At 44.2% G+C, this 15624-nt stretch overlaps 1 protein-coding gene across 4 annotated transcripts in view; it reads right to left on the bottom strand.

The window, feature by feature from the left end:
* The window catches only part of LOC110538129 (MAGUK p55 subfamily member 3), a 44849-nt gene extending 29225 nt beyond the window's left edge, over nucleotides 1-15624 (bottom strand). For 3 of the 4 annotated variants that reach the window (XM_036938171.1, XM_036938170.1, XM_036938169.1), the window contains exon 1: nucleotides 15086-15623. The gene's annotated coding sequence lies outside the window, so the exon portion shown is untranslated. Of the gene's footprint in view, nucleotides 1-15085 lie in introns of all 4 variants that reach the window. The other variant, XM_036938168.1, reaches the window with a different exon arrangement.

Here is a 15624-nt window from a genome sequence, read left to right on the forward strand (position 1 = left end):
TGGAGAGCGGTAGACTAATGGTGCCAGTACATCCTCTATAGACAGGTTCTAGCCTGCGTATTAGACTTCTTATGCAGTAACCAGCCAACGCCTCACCTCAGTGTGTGTGTGTGTGTGTGTGTGTTAAAAAGATAGAGATGTAAAGTAGCGTGATACACTCTCAATGCGGGCACCATTCATCACATTGACTGCTAGCTCCGTGTCCACTGTGCTGTGGGCTGCAGGGTATTTTGGCATTTTATTAGGATCCCCATTAGCTGTTGCAAAAGCAGCAGCTACACTTCCTGGGGTCCACACAAAACATGAAACATAATACAGAATGACATATTACAGAACATCATTAGACAAGAACAGCTCAAGGACAGAACTACATACATTTTTTTTAAAGGCACACGTAGCCTACATGTCAATGCATACACACCAACTATCTAGGTCAAAGAGGGGAGAGGCGTTGTGCCGTGAGGTGTTGCTTTATCTGTTTTTTGAAACCAGGTTTGCTGTTTATTTGAGCAATAGGAGATGGAAGGAAGTTCCTTCCAACAATGGCTCTATATAATACTGTACGTTTTCTTGAATTTGTTCTGGATTTGGGGACTGTGAAAAGACCCCTGGTGGCATGTCTGGTGGGATAAGTGTGTGTGTCAGAGATGTGTGTAAGTTGACTATGCGAAACAATTTGGAATTCTCAACATATTCATGTTTCTTATCAAAAGAAGAAGTGATGCAGTCAGTCTCAACTCATAGTATTTACAGTGGGGCAAAAAAAGTATTTAGTCAGCCACCAATTGTGCAAGTTCTCCCACTTAAAAAGATGAGAGGGCTGTAATTTTCATCATAGGTACACTTCAACTATGACAGACAAAATGAGAAGAAAAAAAATCCAGAAAATCACATTGTAGGATTTTTAATGAATTTATTTGCAAATTACGGTGGAAAATAAGTATTTGGTCAATAACAAAAGTTTACCTTTTGTTGGCAATGACAGAGGTCAAACGTTTTCTGTAAGTCTTCACAAAGTTTTCACACACTGTTGCTGGTATTTTGGCCCATTCCTCCATGCAGATCTCCTCTGGAGCAGTGATGTTTTGGGGCTGTTGCTGGGCAAACACGAACTTTCAACTCCCTCCAAAGATTTTCTATGGGGTTGAGATCTGGAGACTGGCTAGGCCACTCCAGGACCTTGAAATGCTTCTTACGAAGCCACTCCTTCGTTGCCCGGGCAGTGTGTTTGGGATCATTGTCATGCTGAAAGACCCAGCCCCATTTCATCTTCAATGCCCTTGCTGATGGTAGGCTTTGTTACTTTGGTCCCAGCTCTCTGCAGGTCATTCACTAGGTCCCCCAGTGTGGTTCTGGGATTTTTGCTCACCGTTCTTGTGATCATTTTGACCCCACGGGGTGAGATCTCGCGTAGAGCCCCAGATCGAGGGAGATTATCAGTGGTCTTGTATGTCTTCTATTTCCTAATAATTGCTCCCACAGTTGATTTCATCAAACCAAGCTGCTTACATATTGCAGATTCAGTCTTCCTAGCCTGGTGCAGGTCTACAATTTTGTTTCTGGTGTCCTTTGACAGCTCTTTGGTCTTGGCCATAGTGGAGTTTGGAGTGTGACTGTTTGAGGTTGTGGACAGGTGTATTTTATACTGATAACAAGTTCAAACAGGTGCCATTAATACAGGTAACGAGTGGAGGACAGAGGAGCCTCTTAAAGAAGAAGTTACAGGTCTGTGAGAGCCAGAAATCTTGATTGTTTGTAGGTGACCAAATACTTATTTTCCACCATAATTTGCAAATAAATTCAATAAAAATCCTACAATGTGATTTTCAGGATTGTTTTTCTAATTTTGTCTGTCATAGTTGAAGTGTACCTATGATGAAAATTACAGGCCTCTCATCTTTTTAAGTGGGAGAACTTGCACAATTGGTGGCTGACTAAATACTTTTTTGCCCTACTGTATATCAGCCCTCTGATTACAATTAAGAGCAAAATGTGCCGCTCTGTTCTGGGCCAGCTGCAGCTTAACTAGGTACTTCCTTGCAGCACTGGACCACACGACTGGACAATAATCAATGTTAGACTAAACCAGAGCCTGCAGAACTTGCTTTTTGGAGTGTGGTGTCAAAAAAGCAGAGCATCTCTTTAGAATGGCTCAACCTATCCCCATCTTTGCGACCATTGAATCTATATGTTTTGACCATGACTGTTTACAATCTAAGGTAACAGCAAGTAATTTAGTCTCCTCAACTTGTTCAACAGCCACACCATTCATTACCAGATTCAGCTGAGGTCTAGTACTTAAGGAAGGATTTGTACCAAATACAATGCTCTTAGTTTTAGAGATGTTCAGGACCAGTTTATCACTGGCCACCCATTCCAAAACAGACTGCAACTCTTTGTTATGGGTTTCGGTGACTTCATTAGCTGTGGTTGCTGATGCGTATATGGCTGAATCATCAGCATACATGGACACACATGCTTTGTTTAATCCCAGTGGCAGGTCATTGGTAAAAATAGAAAAGAGTATAGGGCCTAGAGAGCTGCCCTGAGATACACCACACTTTACGTTTGACATTAGAGACGCTTCATTAAAGAAAACCCTTTGAGTTCTATTAGATAGATGGCTCTGAATCCACGATATGGCAGAGGTTGAAAAGCCATAGCACTTAATTTTTTTCAACAAAGGTTATGGTCAATAATATCAAAGACTGCACTGAAATCTAACAGTACAGCTCCCACAATCTTCTTATTATCAATTTCTTCAACCAATCATCAGTAATTTGTGTCAGTACAGTACATGTTGAGTGCCCTTCTCTATAAGCATGCTGAAAGTCTGTTTTTTAATTTGTTTACAGAGAAATAGCATTGTATTTGGTCAAACAATGTTTTAGCAACAGTTTGCTTAGCAACAGTTTGCTAAGAGCTGGCAGCAAGCTTATAGGTCTGCTGTTAGAACCAGTAAAGGCTGCTTTACCACTCTTGGGTAGCGGAGACTTTCCTCTAGGCTCAGATGAAAAATATGACAGATAGGAGTGGCTATAGAGTCAACTACAATCCTCAGTAGCTTTCCATCTAAGTTGTCAATGCCAGGAGGTTTGTCATTATTGATTAATAACAATGATTTTTCCAACTCTCCCACACTAACTTTACAAAATTCAAACGTGCACAGCTTTTCTTTCATTATTAGTTTTTTTATACATGAATATAATTGCTCACTGTTTGTCATGGGCATTTCCTGCCTAAGTGTGCCCACTTTGCCAATGAAATAATCATTAAAATAATTGGCAACATCAAATGGTTTTGTGATGAATAAGCCATCTGATTCGATGAAACATGGAGTTGAATTTGTCTGTCTGCCTGTCACGCCCTGGCCATAGAGAGGCTTTTTATTCTCTATTTTGGTTAGGCCAGGGTGGGACTAGGGTGGGCATTCTATGTTATTTTTTCTATGTTTTTGTATTTCTTTGTTTTTGACCGGGTATGGTTCTCAATCAGGGACAGCTGTCTGTCTTTGTCTCTGATTGAGAACCATACTTAGGTAGCCTTTTAACCTGTGTGTTGTGGGTAATTATTTTTCCGTGGGCGTTTGTGTGCACCTCGGTTGCGTCACGGTCTTTGCTGTTTACCTGTTAGTTTTTTTTTGGTTGTTTCGGTTTCACTTTCATTAAAAGATGTGGAACTACATGCTCGCTGCGCCTTGGTTGATTTATGACAGGGAGTTTGAGGTTAGCGAGCGTGACACTGCCCATAATTCCATTTAAAGCACTCCAAAGTTTTTTCCATCATTCTTTATATCATTAATCTTGGCTTCATAATGAAGTTTCTTCTTCTTTTTGTTGAGTTTAGTCACATCATTTCTCAATTTGCAGTAAGTCAGCCAGTCAGGTGTACAGCCGGACTTATTAGCCTCTCCCTTTGCCCCATCTCTTTCAACCATACAGTTTTACAATTCCGCATCAATCCTTGGAGCCTTAACAGTTCTATGGCGAAGGAAGATTTGTGTGTGTGTGTGTGTGTGTGTGTGTGTGTGCTTGCATGTGTGCGTGAGAGTGAATCTGTCCTTTCTGCTTCGTCTGTCAACTAACACCAACAACACAACCACATCCATTACACTCAAGTCTGCTGTCATCTGTGGGAGAATCATGACGATATACACCTTTAAACAGCCATTCCTTCTCTGTCAAACTAACAATGAATGCCCATAAAGCTCCCTGGTCTGTTGGCAGGGAGAATTACGGCATGTCCTGGACGAAGCAAAATGCTTATAAAAATGAAATAGACCCCTCAAAATATAATAAATACTACACATACTGTAAATGAAACATTCTCCCAAAACAGATGTTATATTGTGCTTAATTCTTAGATCCACAATCTGCAATTCTGAGTAAAGTACCCTCTTAGAGAAAAAGGTGCTAAGTAGAACCATCTAGTTTTCCCTAGAACCCTTCATGGTTCTACCTAGATCCTTCTATGAAGGGATCTACCAATAACCATTTTATCATCTAAAGGTTATTCCTAGAACCCTCTATGAAGGGTTCTACCGAGAACCCTTGTATCTTGGGCAGGTTCTTACTAGAACCTTCTATGAATGGTTTCACCAGCCTTACTAGCCTTTCAAATTAAATGATTTATGACAATACTGTACATTACATATATCACAAGGCCTTTCTTTGAGGGCCTACTGTAGTTATACCCTAACACAGTGGTTCCCAAACTCTTGAAAGTCGTAATAGTAGAATGCACAAGGCGCAATTTTTAAATTGGGTAATTCATCATCAGTTTTCTTCTTGTCATGTCAGTCATTACATACCTTAGAGAGCTATTTATAACTTGTCTGAAATGCCCAGATCAACTAGCCCATGTCAGTTAATGTTTTTTAGCTAGGTTTTTTAGCGCATAGATTTTGTTGCAGTGTTTGAGTTACTCAAATATCACATAAATTCACAGGCCTGCAAGTAACAATGTGTAGAATTGCAAGGACATTTGCTTTAAACCTGCCGAACTATGCTTGTGCCCATAGAAATAGATGATGGAGGGAGTGGGATGTTCCCAAATGCTGGAAGGTGAAGTGAAAAAGTTTGGGAACCCCTGCCCTAACACAGTGGTGTTAGGAAACTCCTGGTTTACAGGCTACAAGGTCTGCAAGTAACATTATGCTGGCTTGCAAAGTGATGTTTAATTCCTATGGATATCCAACAAGTGGAGTTTTAAATCACTCACAATCTCTATTCAGAATGGTAGAAAAGATTGAAAACTGAGACTACCTCAATCACCTAAACTGTAAAAGAAAAGAAAAAACATCTCAGTAATAGGTGCAATAAGTCAGATTGGATTAGTTTAGAGAAATGTATGCTCTTTATCTTTGTGAAGCATAAAATGTATCAATCAATCAATGTACATGCACAGACATTAAAACAAACAATTCTGAAAATCACCCTGCAATAGAGCATGCTGGGAAATGTAGAACCCTTCTTGCTTTCCAAAGAATGACCAAAGAACCCTTGTCTTCCAAAAGGGGTTCTTCATATCAAAACGGTTCTTGGTAGAACCATGTCTCTCATACAAAAAAAGCACTGATTCCAAAACAGCATCAGCATATTTCTCCCAGCTCCCCCAGCCCTCTCTCTTCCCCCTCTCCTCCTGGTGTAACCCAGGCATACGGTACAATAAGGTACGGTAAGGCAGTGTAATGGACAGAGTGCAATCTTACACCAGGCCTTCAATCCCCATCTTCACTCCTCTTTATGCATGCCATCTTTTATCCTGCCTTCATATCACAGACAGCCACCCAGTATACACCCTCCCTGACTACTGGTTCCCAAATGGCACCCTGTTCCTTATATAGTCCACTACTTTTGACCACAGCCCTATGGGCCCTGGGTGAAAGTAGTGCACTATTGGACTAGAGTGCCATTTGAAACGCATAGCTAGACTGTGGGAGGCGTAGTGTCACTGTCCTGTAGACTATATTCGACCACTGTTGCCAGCAAGGCCAGTGTTAACACAGATGCCACCACTACATCCACAGCTGATTTAATACTAATGAAATGCTATTGAAATTCAACTAACAGTTTCAAGGCTTGATTAAACAACAATTACCACTTATGCAAGTGCATCTTACGCATCCAAATTACACCTATTACACCCATCAAAACACAGACACACACACAGACTCAGAAACAATGAAAACAAAGGCAGATCCACTCAGTCGCACTCACACTCACAGATGCCAAGCCGAAGGCAATTTGGAAGGCAGGCACTTCAAACAGTGAAACTACAAAGGACTTGACTTGTTCAAGCAAAACACAGAATCCTCAGCATCAATTCAACCAGCCAGCCAGCCAACCAGCCAACCAGCAAGCCAGCCAGGTGAGAGAGAGAGAGAGAGAGAGTCTTTATTCTTTTGGAATTTTTGTAAGTGTAATGTTTACTGTTAATATTTGATTGTTTATTTCAATTTTGTTTATTATCTGTTTCACTTGCTTTGGCAATGTAAACATATGTTTCCCATGCCAATAAAGCCCCTTAAATTGAATTGAGAGAGAGAGGGGGGGGGGGGGGGGGGGGGGGGGGGGGCGAGAGAGAGAGAGAGAGAAACACAACTAACTTAAAGAGATGGAGCTGGAGGGGAAGAGGGGGAAGAAGGAGGAAGGCAGTAGACAAAGTAGATGGAGAGATTGATGGAGATGTTTGACACTCACCTGCGAGGGTGTTGATGCTAAACGTCCGTGTCAAACAAAATAAAACAAAGTGCAGGGTTGGATAACAATGCATTGCACTGTTCTCTCTCCTGCAAAGGACTGACACATCAACGGCCCGCTTTGACATCTCTGTTGGCAGAAACTGAGCCTCCACTTGTGGAAGCGGATATACAGCATAATACATGTGATGTACAGTGGGGCAAAAAAGTATTTAGTCAGCCACCAATTGTGCAAGTTCTCCCACTCAAAAAGAGTAGAGAGGCCTGTTATTCATATTCATCATAGGTACACTTCAACTATGACAGACAAAATGAGAAAAAAAAATCCTGAAAATCACATTGTAGGATTTTTAATGAATTTATTTGCAAATTATGGTGGAAAATAAGTATTTGGTCACCTACAAACAAGCAAGATTTCTGGCTCTCACACCCCTGTAACTTCTTCTTTAAGAGGCTCCTCTGTCCTCCACTCGTTACCTGTATTAATGGCACCTGTTTGAACTTGTTATCAGTATAAAATACACCTGTCCACAACCTCAAACAGTCACACTCCAAACTCCACTATGGCCAAGACCAAAGAGCTGTCAAAGGACACCAGAAACAAAATTGTAGACCTGCACCAGGCTGGGAAGACTGAATCTGCAATAGGTAAGCAGCTTGGTTTGAAGAAATCAACTGTGGGAGCAATTATTAGTAAATGAAAGACATACAAGACCACTGATAATCTCCCTCGATCTGGGGCTCCACGCAAGATCTCACCCCGTGGGGTCAAAATGATCACAAGAACGGTGAGCAAAAATCCCAGAACCACACTGGGGGACCTAGTGAATGACATGCAGGGAGCTGGGACCAAAGTAACAAAGCCTACCATCAGCAAGGGCATTGAAGATGAAACGTGGCTGGGTCTTTCAGCATGACAATGATCCCAAACACACTGCCCGGGCAACGAAGGAGTGGCTTCGTAAGAAGCATTTCAAGGTCCTGGAGTGGCCTAGCCAGTCTCCAGATCTCAATCCCATAGAACATCTTTGGAGGGAGTTGAAAGTCTGTGTAGCCCAGCAACAGCCCCAAAACATCACTGTTCTAGAGATCTGCATGGAGGAATGGGCCAAAATACCAGCAACAGTGTGTGAAAACCTTGTGAAGACTTACAGAAAACATTTGACCTCTGTCATTGCCAACAAAGGGTATAGAAAAAAGTATTGAGATAAACTTTTGTTATTGACCAAATACTTATTTTCCACCATAATTTGCAAATAAATTCATTAAAAATCCTACAATGTGATTTTCTGGATTTTTTTTCTTCTCACTTTGTCTGTCATAGTTGAAGTGTACCTATGATGAAAATTATAAGTGGGAGAACTTGCACAATTGGTGGCTGACTAAATACTTTTTTGCCCCATAGTTTTAAGTATTTGATGTTTCATAAGGACAAGCTGCATTCAGCTCTGCATGTACAATAACTAGCGAGGTGGAGAGCTCTTCATGTACGGTTTAAGCAGGTACAATAATAGCTCTTTACAGGTGCAGTGTTGTAACCTAGAGTGTATTCTCCTATCAGAGTGTGCTTCAGGTTCTTCCTCACCGTGCTGCTGCGATGCTACGTAATTACAGCAGGCTTAACTCCTGAGACAGCAACCAGCTCATGAATTATGAACAGAGAGAATGAAACAGTGGGAGGGTTGGACAGATGAGAGAATGAGGAGGTAAGGAGGGGGGGATGGATGCCTCTTTCTTGTTCTGTATCTCCTGTGAGAATAGAAACTTCTATTCCCAAGTGCCACGCCACAAGGGTAGTGTAACGATCGTTGTCCTCCTCGGATGAGGAATAGGAAGGATCAGAACCAAAACGCAGCGTGGTAAGTGTCCATGTTAATTTTAATAAATAAACTGAACACTGCAATAACTAAAAAACAAAAACAAAGCGAGAGCGTGAACGAAACTGTTCTGTAAGGTGAAGACACACAAAACAAAAAAACAACTGCCCACAGACACATGTGGGAACAGGCTACCTAAGTATGGTTCTCAATCAGAGACAACGATAGACAGCTGCCTCTGATTGGGAGCCATACCAGGCCAAACACAGAAATACAAAACATAGAACAAAAACATAGAATGCCCACCCCAACTCACGCCCTGACCAAACCAAAAATAGAGACATAAAAAAGGAACTAAGGTCAGGATGTGACATGTAGCCATTTTTCACTAAGAAGCTGAAGACAAAAAGAAGAAACATAAACACAATTCTTCCTTGGAGATACACTAGAATGACAGTTGGTAACAATCTGAAGCAGTAGGCCCTATACTGTCTTGAAAAAGCCCAGCACAAGAGCATTCTTCGAAATGTGACAGTTGGCAGCAGTCTTGCTGATGCAGAATACTTAAGCAATAAGGCACGAGGGGGTGTGGTATATGGCCAGTATACCACGACTAAGGGCTGTTCTTATGCACCACGCAACGTGGAGTGCATGGATACAGCCCTTAGCCCCCCAATGTGCCGTATTGCTTTTATCAACCGGTTACCAATGTAATTAGAGCAGCAAAAATTACCTGTAGTAATCGGTCTGATATACCATGGCTGTCAGCCAATCAGCATTCAGGGCTCTAACCACTCAGTTTATAATCAAGGACAACTTGTGACAAAACCCAGCATGAGAGCTACAACATCAACATTCACTTACATGTATTATACGTGCCTATTACCTACGATGGGTATGTTTCCTTTTAAAAGTTCCCCTCCTCCCTCTAACCGCTCCTTTGAACAGCAGAATCAGTGGACGGGGACCAGAAATAGGGAGATCAAATGTTAATGTCTCGTTTTCTCATGTGCAGAGACTGAGGTTAACAAAGACAGGGTGTGAATGCCTAGTAAATTGAAGCACAAAGACAGCCGAGAGAACGGGAGCTGCGGAGAGAAGAGAGGAAAGACGGGCTCACAGTGCCTCAACGCACTTATCATGTTCTAAAAAGAACATGTACAAAGAAACATTACGTCACAAAGATACACAGAAATATGAAGTTAGAAAAACAAAGGGCTTCTAAGACATGCACACAGAAAGACATGCACACACACACAGAGAGACAGGCACACAGAAAGACATGCACACACAGACAGAGAGACAGGCACACAGAAAGACATGCTCACACACAGAAAGACATGCACACAGAAAGACAGCTGAGGACAGGACAGGGAAACACGCACACACACACAGAGAGACATGCACACACACAGCTCCACGCAGGCCCACATTGTGCCTGTATAGGGAATAGGCATCGGTACCTTAGGTCGTGACCAGGCGATAATGAGGGTGTTGATTAGAGGCCTGGTTAAATGCCTGGGTCGAGGCCTGGGTAGAGGCCTGGGTATATCTGACAACTCACAGGAGGCTGGTGAGGGGAGGACGGTTCATAATAATGGCTGAGAAGAGTGAGTGCAATTGTATCAAACACATTGAAACCATGGAAACCATGTGTTTGATAAGTTCGATACCATTCCATGTCCATACCATGTCCTCCCCAATTAAGGTTCCACCAGCCTCCTGTGCTGAGGGTTGTAACCTTGAGCTGGGTAGACCTGTCTTAGCCTCAGCCTCTCTCTCGGAAATGCAGGGGTCTCCTAGTCTGACAGGCACCGTACTGTATGACAGGCACCGTACTGTGTGTCAGGCACCATATTGTATGACAGGCACCATACTGTGTGACAGGCACCATACTGTATGACAGGCACCGTAATGTGTGACAGGCACCATACTGTATGAGAGGCACCGTAATGTGTGATACAGGCACCATACTGTGTGACAGACACCATACTGTCTGACAGGCACCATACTGTGTGACAGACACCATACTGTCTGCCAGGCAACATACTCTGTGACAGACACCGTATTGTCTGACAGGCACCATACTGTATGACATGCACCATACTGTGTGACAGGCACCATACTGTCTGACATGCAACATACTGTGTGACAGGCACCATACTGTGTGTCAGGTACCATACCGTCTGACAGGCACCATACTGTCTGACAGGCACCGTACTGTCTGACAGGCACCATACTGTCTGACAGGCACCATACTGTCTGACAGGCACCGTACTGTATGACAGGCACCGTACTGTGTGTCAGGCACCATATTGTATGACAGGCACCATACTGTGTGACAGGCACCATACTGTATGACAGGCACCGTAATGTGTGACAGGCACCATACTGTATGAGAGGCACCATACTGTCTGACAGGCACCGTACTGTCTGACAGGCACCATACTGTCTGACAGGCACCATACTGTCTGACAGGCACCATACTGTCTGACAGGCACCATACTGTCTGACAGGCACTGTACTGTGTGTCAGGTACCATACTGTCTGACAGGCACCGTACTGTGTGACAGGCACCGTACTGTGCGACAGGCACCATACTGCTCTACAACCCCATCGCCCCAGACAACAAGACACAGGGGTCATAGGCTAGAATGTGCCTCGGAAGAAACATCAGCAGGAACATTGTCATCATCTTCATCATTTTAACCATCAACCATATCAGAGACTACAATCCATACTATAGCATAGATTATAATGACTCTACTCGATTCGAGGGAATAAAACAGAAACCACCATATAGGATAGGAGCAGTGTTAGCAGAGGACAAATTAGTAGGGGACCTTCCTAGGTGAATGATAAGTATGAATATATAGCATCTTTACAGCAGTGAGAGGAACTTGGTCCCTTACTGCACATAACATAATGTTGTCTCTCTGTGTCTGCTGGGAGGATGACATCACCGCCAGGGCAAGTTGCACAGTCCCATTGTGAGGTCATCAGAGAGAGAGGCACATCTAAGTAGGACCCGGGGGTGTGATGGAGACAGGAATAGGAGGAGGAGGGGGGCAGACACAAGCAATGAGGATGGGGATTTCAATTTGAGACAGGTCTGTGGTTTAGGGGCAGGGGGCAAGGGACAGGGGACAGGGGCCGGGTTGACAGGGGAAACAGGGTGGGGTGTCAACTGTAATAAAGCTAAGTGATCTATGGTTATATTGTGCATCCCAAATGGCACCCTATTTCCAATTGGTACACTACTTTTGACCAGTGGGCCTTGGTGAAAAGTAGTGCACTGTATAGGGAATAGGGTGCCATTTGGGACGCACACATAGACTGACAGAGCTCCTTATTGGCCAAACCAGTCTGAGGGCTTCAGGTATCTACATATCTCACTGTAACTGGGCTGTAGCCATCAAAAGCTAGCTCCTGTCAAATACACTGAAACAAATATTCTAGCAGTATTCTCACAGTATTCTAGCAGTATTCTAGCAGTATTCTCGCAGCACAGTGATACATCCTGCCAAAAGGATTCAAAGACACCACATAAACACCACGGCTTCTTATCTAACTCGCCAACGTCATATTTCCATTCCTACTGAGAAATCTTCTCGATAAAATTGGCATTTCTCCTCAAATCAAGTTAAGCTTACACACACAAACATGCTCTTCTGCAAAACTATGAACTCAGCCAATCAGATCCTAATCTCCAGAATGTCCACAGAGACGGCATCTATTAGTGGCACCCAGTGGATTACTACCAATATGGTGGTTCATACGTCAATATATTGCCCTTTGGTTTACAGATGTAGATACGTTGAATGGACATTCTCATTCAGTTAGATGGACCCAAAGATTGAGATCACACAGAACAGGACTCACACAGCATTCCTGCTCAAATATGTACAGTCATATGCCAGTCTCTACGACCCTCCCACAGAACTTCTGTCTCTTTCCAAAACAAGCATCTCTCTCTCTCTCTCTCTCTCGCTCTCACAGTCCCCAGCCATCCTTCCCTGCTCCCTGGAGTGGTCCTGCCTGACGTCAACAGGTTCAACAGCAGGAGACAATTGCACATGCTCCAGTGGGCCTCGCCTGCCTCGCTGCTATCAACAGACCCAACAACAAGACCCAGCCGGGCCCAGCACCATTTGTTCCTTCTCTATCAAAACTGCACCCATAAGAGCCCCTCAGGCAGGCTACTACAGTACAGCCACCGTATGTTACCTGCCTAACAGGCTCCTTTTTTTTAGTGTTCCGTACTCCTCAACGTATGTTGCTGTTGTTGTTCTAGCGTTGTCACGGCAAAGGTCAACGACTGCTGAGAGCACAGATTTCCTGGCTATGCTAATGATGTTGGGTGAGAATACAGTATGAGGAGTGACTCAGAGCATCGCTCCAGTGGATATACTGTACATAGACTCTACTGGAAAGAAGCACAGATCTGTGACTTGCATAGCGGGATCATCTTCTTCCGATGACCACTGTTTCCTTATAAAGGCTCAACGTTGATGCTTGGTCTGTCCGGTTCTTGGTGTGTCTCACCATTAACGAGATGTATACCAGGTGCAAGTTGTGTGCGTCACCCTGCTTGCTTGCTTCCTCCTGATTCAGGGCTCGAACCCGGGACCTCCGCCTTGCAAACACACTTGACCGCCCTTCCGAAGCGTCTTACCAGTCACGCCAAGGGGAAAACCAAGTTATTTGGCAGCGCACTACTTGGTAGTTAGCTTAGACTGGCACACACAAATCTGTGAGGGATGGGTGAGTCAAAACAAATGAGTGGGTTGTCAGTCATCAACACGCCTTATAGTGGCAGGCAAGGTCGTATCGATCTCTTTCTCTCTCTCTCTCTCTCTCTCTCTTCTCTCTCTTCCTGTCCTCACCTTGCTCTCTGCAGTAGTTAGTGAGATGACTAGAAATGGTACCTGAGTATAGAGTATAAAGTTATTCTGTTATTCTGCCATCCAAGGAACCGCAGCTGAAACATATCATTGATTATTGAACTGAAGCTGCCTGGAACCACATTACATTGATGTAAAGGGTTGTAACATGAGAAAGTGCAAATGAATCGTTTCCTCATTAGGAACAAAAAGAGCTCTTTGGTCAAAAGGTCAGCCAACACATTATAAAACAGCATTGGCCACTACTCTAAAAGCAAATTAACAAAACATATCTGTTTTAACAGATTACCGGTCGGAGAAGGAAGCGTTCACGGTTTGGGTCAACACTGTCCGTCCCACTTTTAGGGTCAAATATGCTTCCATTCTGAGCCTGTGGGTTTGTATTATACATTTGGTGGGAAGTGACATTTACAAAGCAGGCACAAAATGTTATGTAGCAGGCACCAAATGTTATGTAGCAGGCACCAAACGTTATGTTGCAGGCACCAAATGTTATGTAGCAGGCACCAAACGTTATGTTGCAGGCACCAAATTCTGTAGAGAGGGGCATGATACCAAATAGCTTCTAACTCAGTATGACAGCACATCAACATTCTACACAACAGTCAGTGAGTGGGTGATGACACGCAGTGCATACAAACTCTAAAATCAGCGAGTGATGACAACCCCCCCCCCCCCCCTGCACCCACGTACACCTGCCACCACAATGACTAAGTGATGAACAGCTTCTCACTGACAGCCCTGATCAATAACGAGGTTGGACTGTGTCTTGTCTGAAACCTCTGCTCTACTGGCTACTGGCTGCACAAACACACAACGAATCCACTGTTACTAAACACCGCTGACAGCAGCGGTTACCATACTTGGACAAGGTCCAAATGTGTCTTTCACACGCATCACACGTTACTCTCACTACCAGCCCCTCAATCTTCCTCTAATCGACATACATTTTACAGTAGCTGGGACATGGACCTTGGCAAACAGCCAAAACCCTGTCTCTTTTGTACAATCACACACACACAGACATGCACACACACAGACATGCACACACATGCGCATAAACTCAAGCGAGCGCGCACACGCACACACACACGCACGCACGCACGCACGCACACACACACAACATCAGGAATCTCATTTTGAGAACACAGCAGAAGTAGCAGTGCGGTCCAGGGAATCCAAATATCATTAAGCATGAAGTAATAAGGAGTTAAACCTTCTGTGTTAACATTTCACATCCTCCTTGCTGCATGGTGTCAGTCAAACACACCCCTCCCCTCTCCTCTCCTCTACCACGCACTTCAACATCCACACCGTTCTAATGGCCAGGCAGGCTCACTTGCTGGGAGCTCCCTCTATTTCAGCTTTTTCCTCTCTTCTTCTCCCTCTCTCCGTTCCCACTTCCTCTCTCTGCCTGATGCGCCCTCTCTCCCTCTTCCTCCCTCCTTCTGTCATCCTCCACCCTCTCTCCCTCTTCCTCCCTCCTTCTGTCATCCTCCTCTCTCTGCAGTGCTACGGTGTTCTGTTTTCCTCACGTTGCCGGCCGGCTGGCCGGCAGAGAAGCACCACTGAGCATTTTCCTCTAGCTGACGCTTCACAGAAAGACCAGAAATACCAAACATAAGGAGCAGACATGACAGTAATATACACAGAGATTTCCTTACCGTTCTCTATGTCCTTCTCTCTCTGTAGGTGTCTCTCCTTCCTCACTGCAGCCACACTGTTTCTTTCGCTCTGATTCCTCCTCCAGCTTCTGCGCTCACAAACCTGCTGCTACAGAGTGTCCGCCTCCTCCCCTCTCTCTCTCTTCTCTCTCTCAAATCTCCCCTCCCCTCACGGTCCTCCCTCCCCTTTCCCCAGCTCTCTCACTCTACCCATCTCTCTCTCATTCTCTCTGTCTACAGCATCAGACTGCTTTGTAGCTGTATTGGAGCTGACAGCTGGGATCTTTATATTGCTATCTGTTATGATATATACAGGGCATACTGTCTATGGTCAGTACCCTCCAGAACAGAGCATCCATTCTCCTCCATTAACCCTCTCCCTCTGTTTTCTCAATCCCTCTCTCCTATCCTCTCCCCTCTGCCCTCCTGGTTAATTGCCTTCACCCGGCTGTCTTTGATACTCGGCGCGTTCTCGCTCTCATTCACGATCAGTCTAGAGGATGGAAAAGAGACGGAGAGAGAGTGCTGTCCCCTCCCCC

Source organism: Oncorhynchus mykiss, chromosome 12, assembly GCF_013265735.2.
Source record: "Oncorhynchus mykiss isolate Arlee chromosome 12, USDA_OmykA_1.1, whole genome shotgun sequence".
NCBI lineage: Eukaryota > Metazoa > Chordata > Actinopteri > Salmoniformes > Salmonidae > Oncorhynchus > Oncorhynchus mykiss.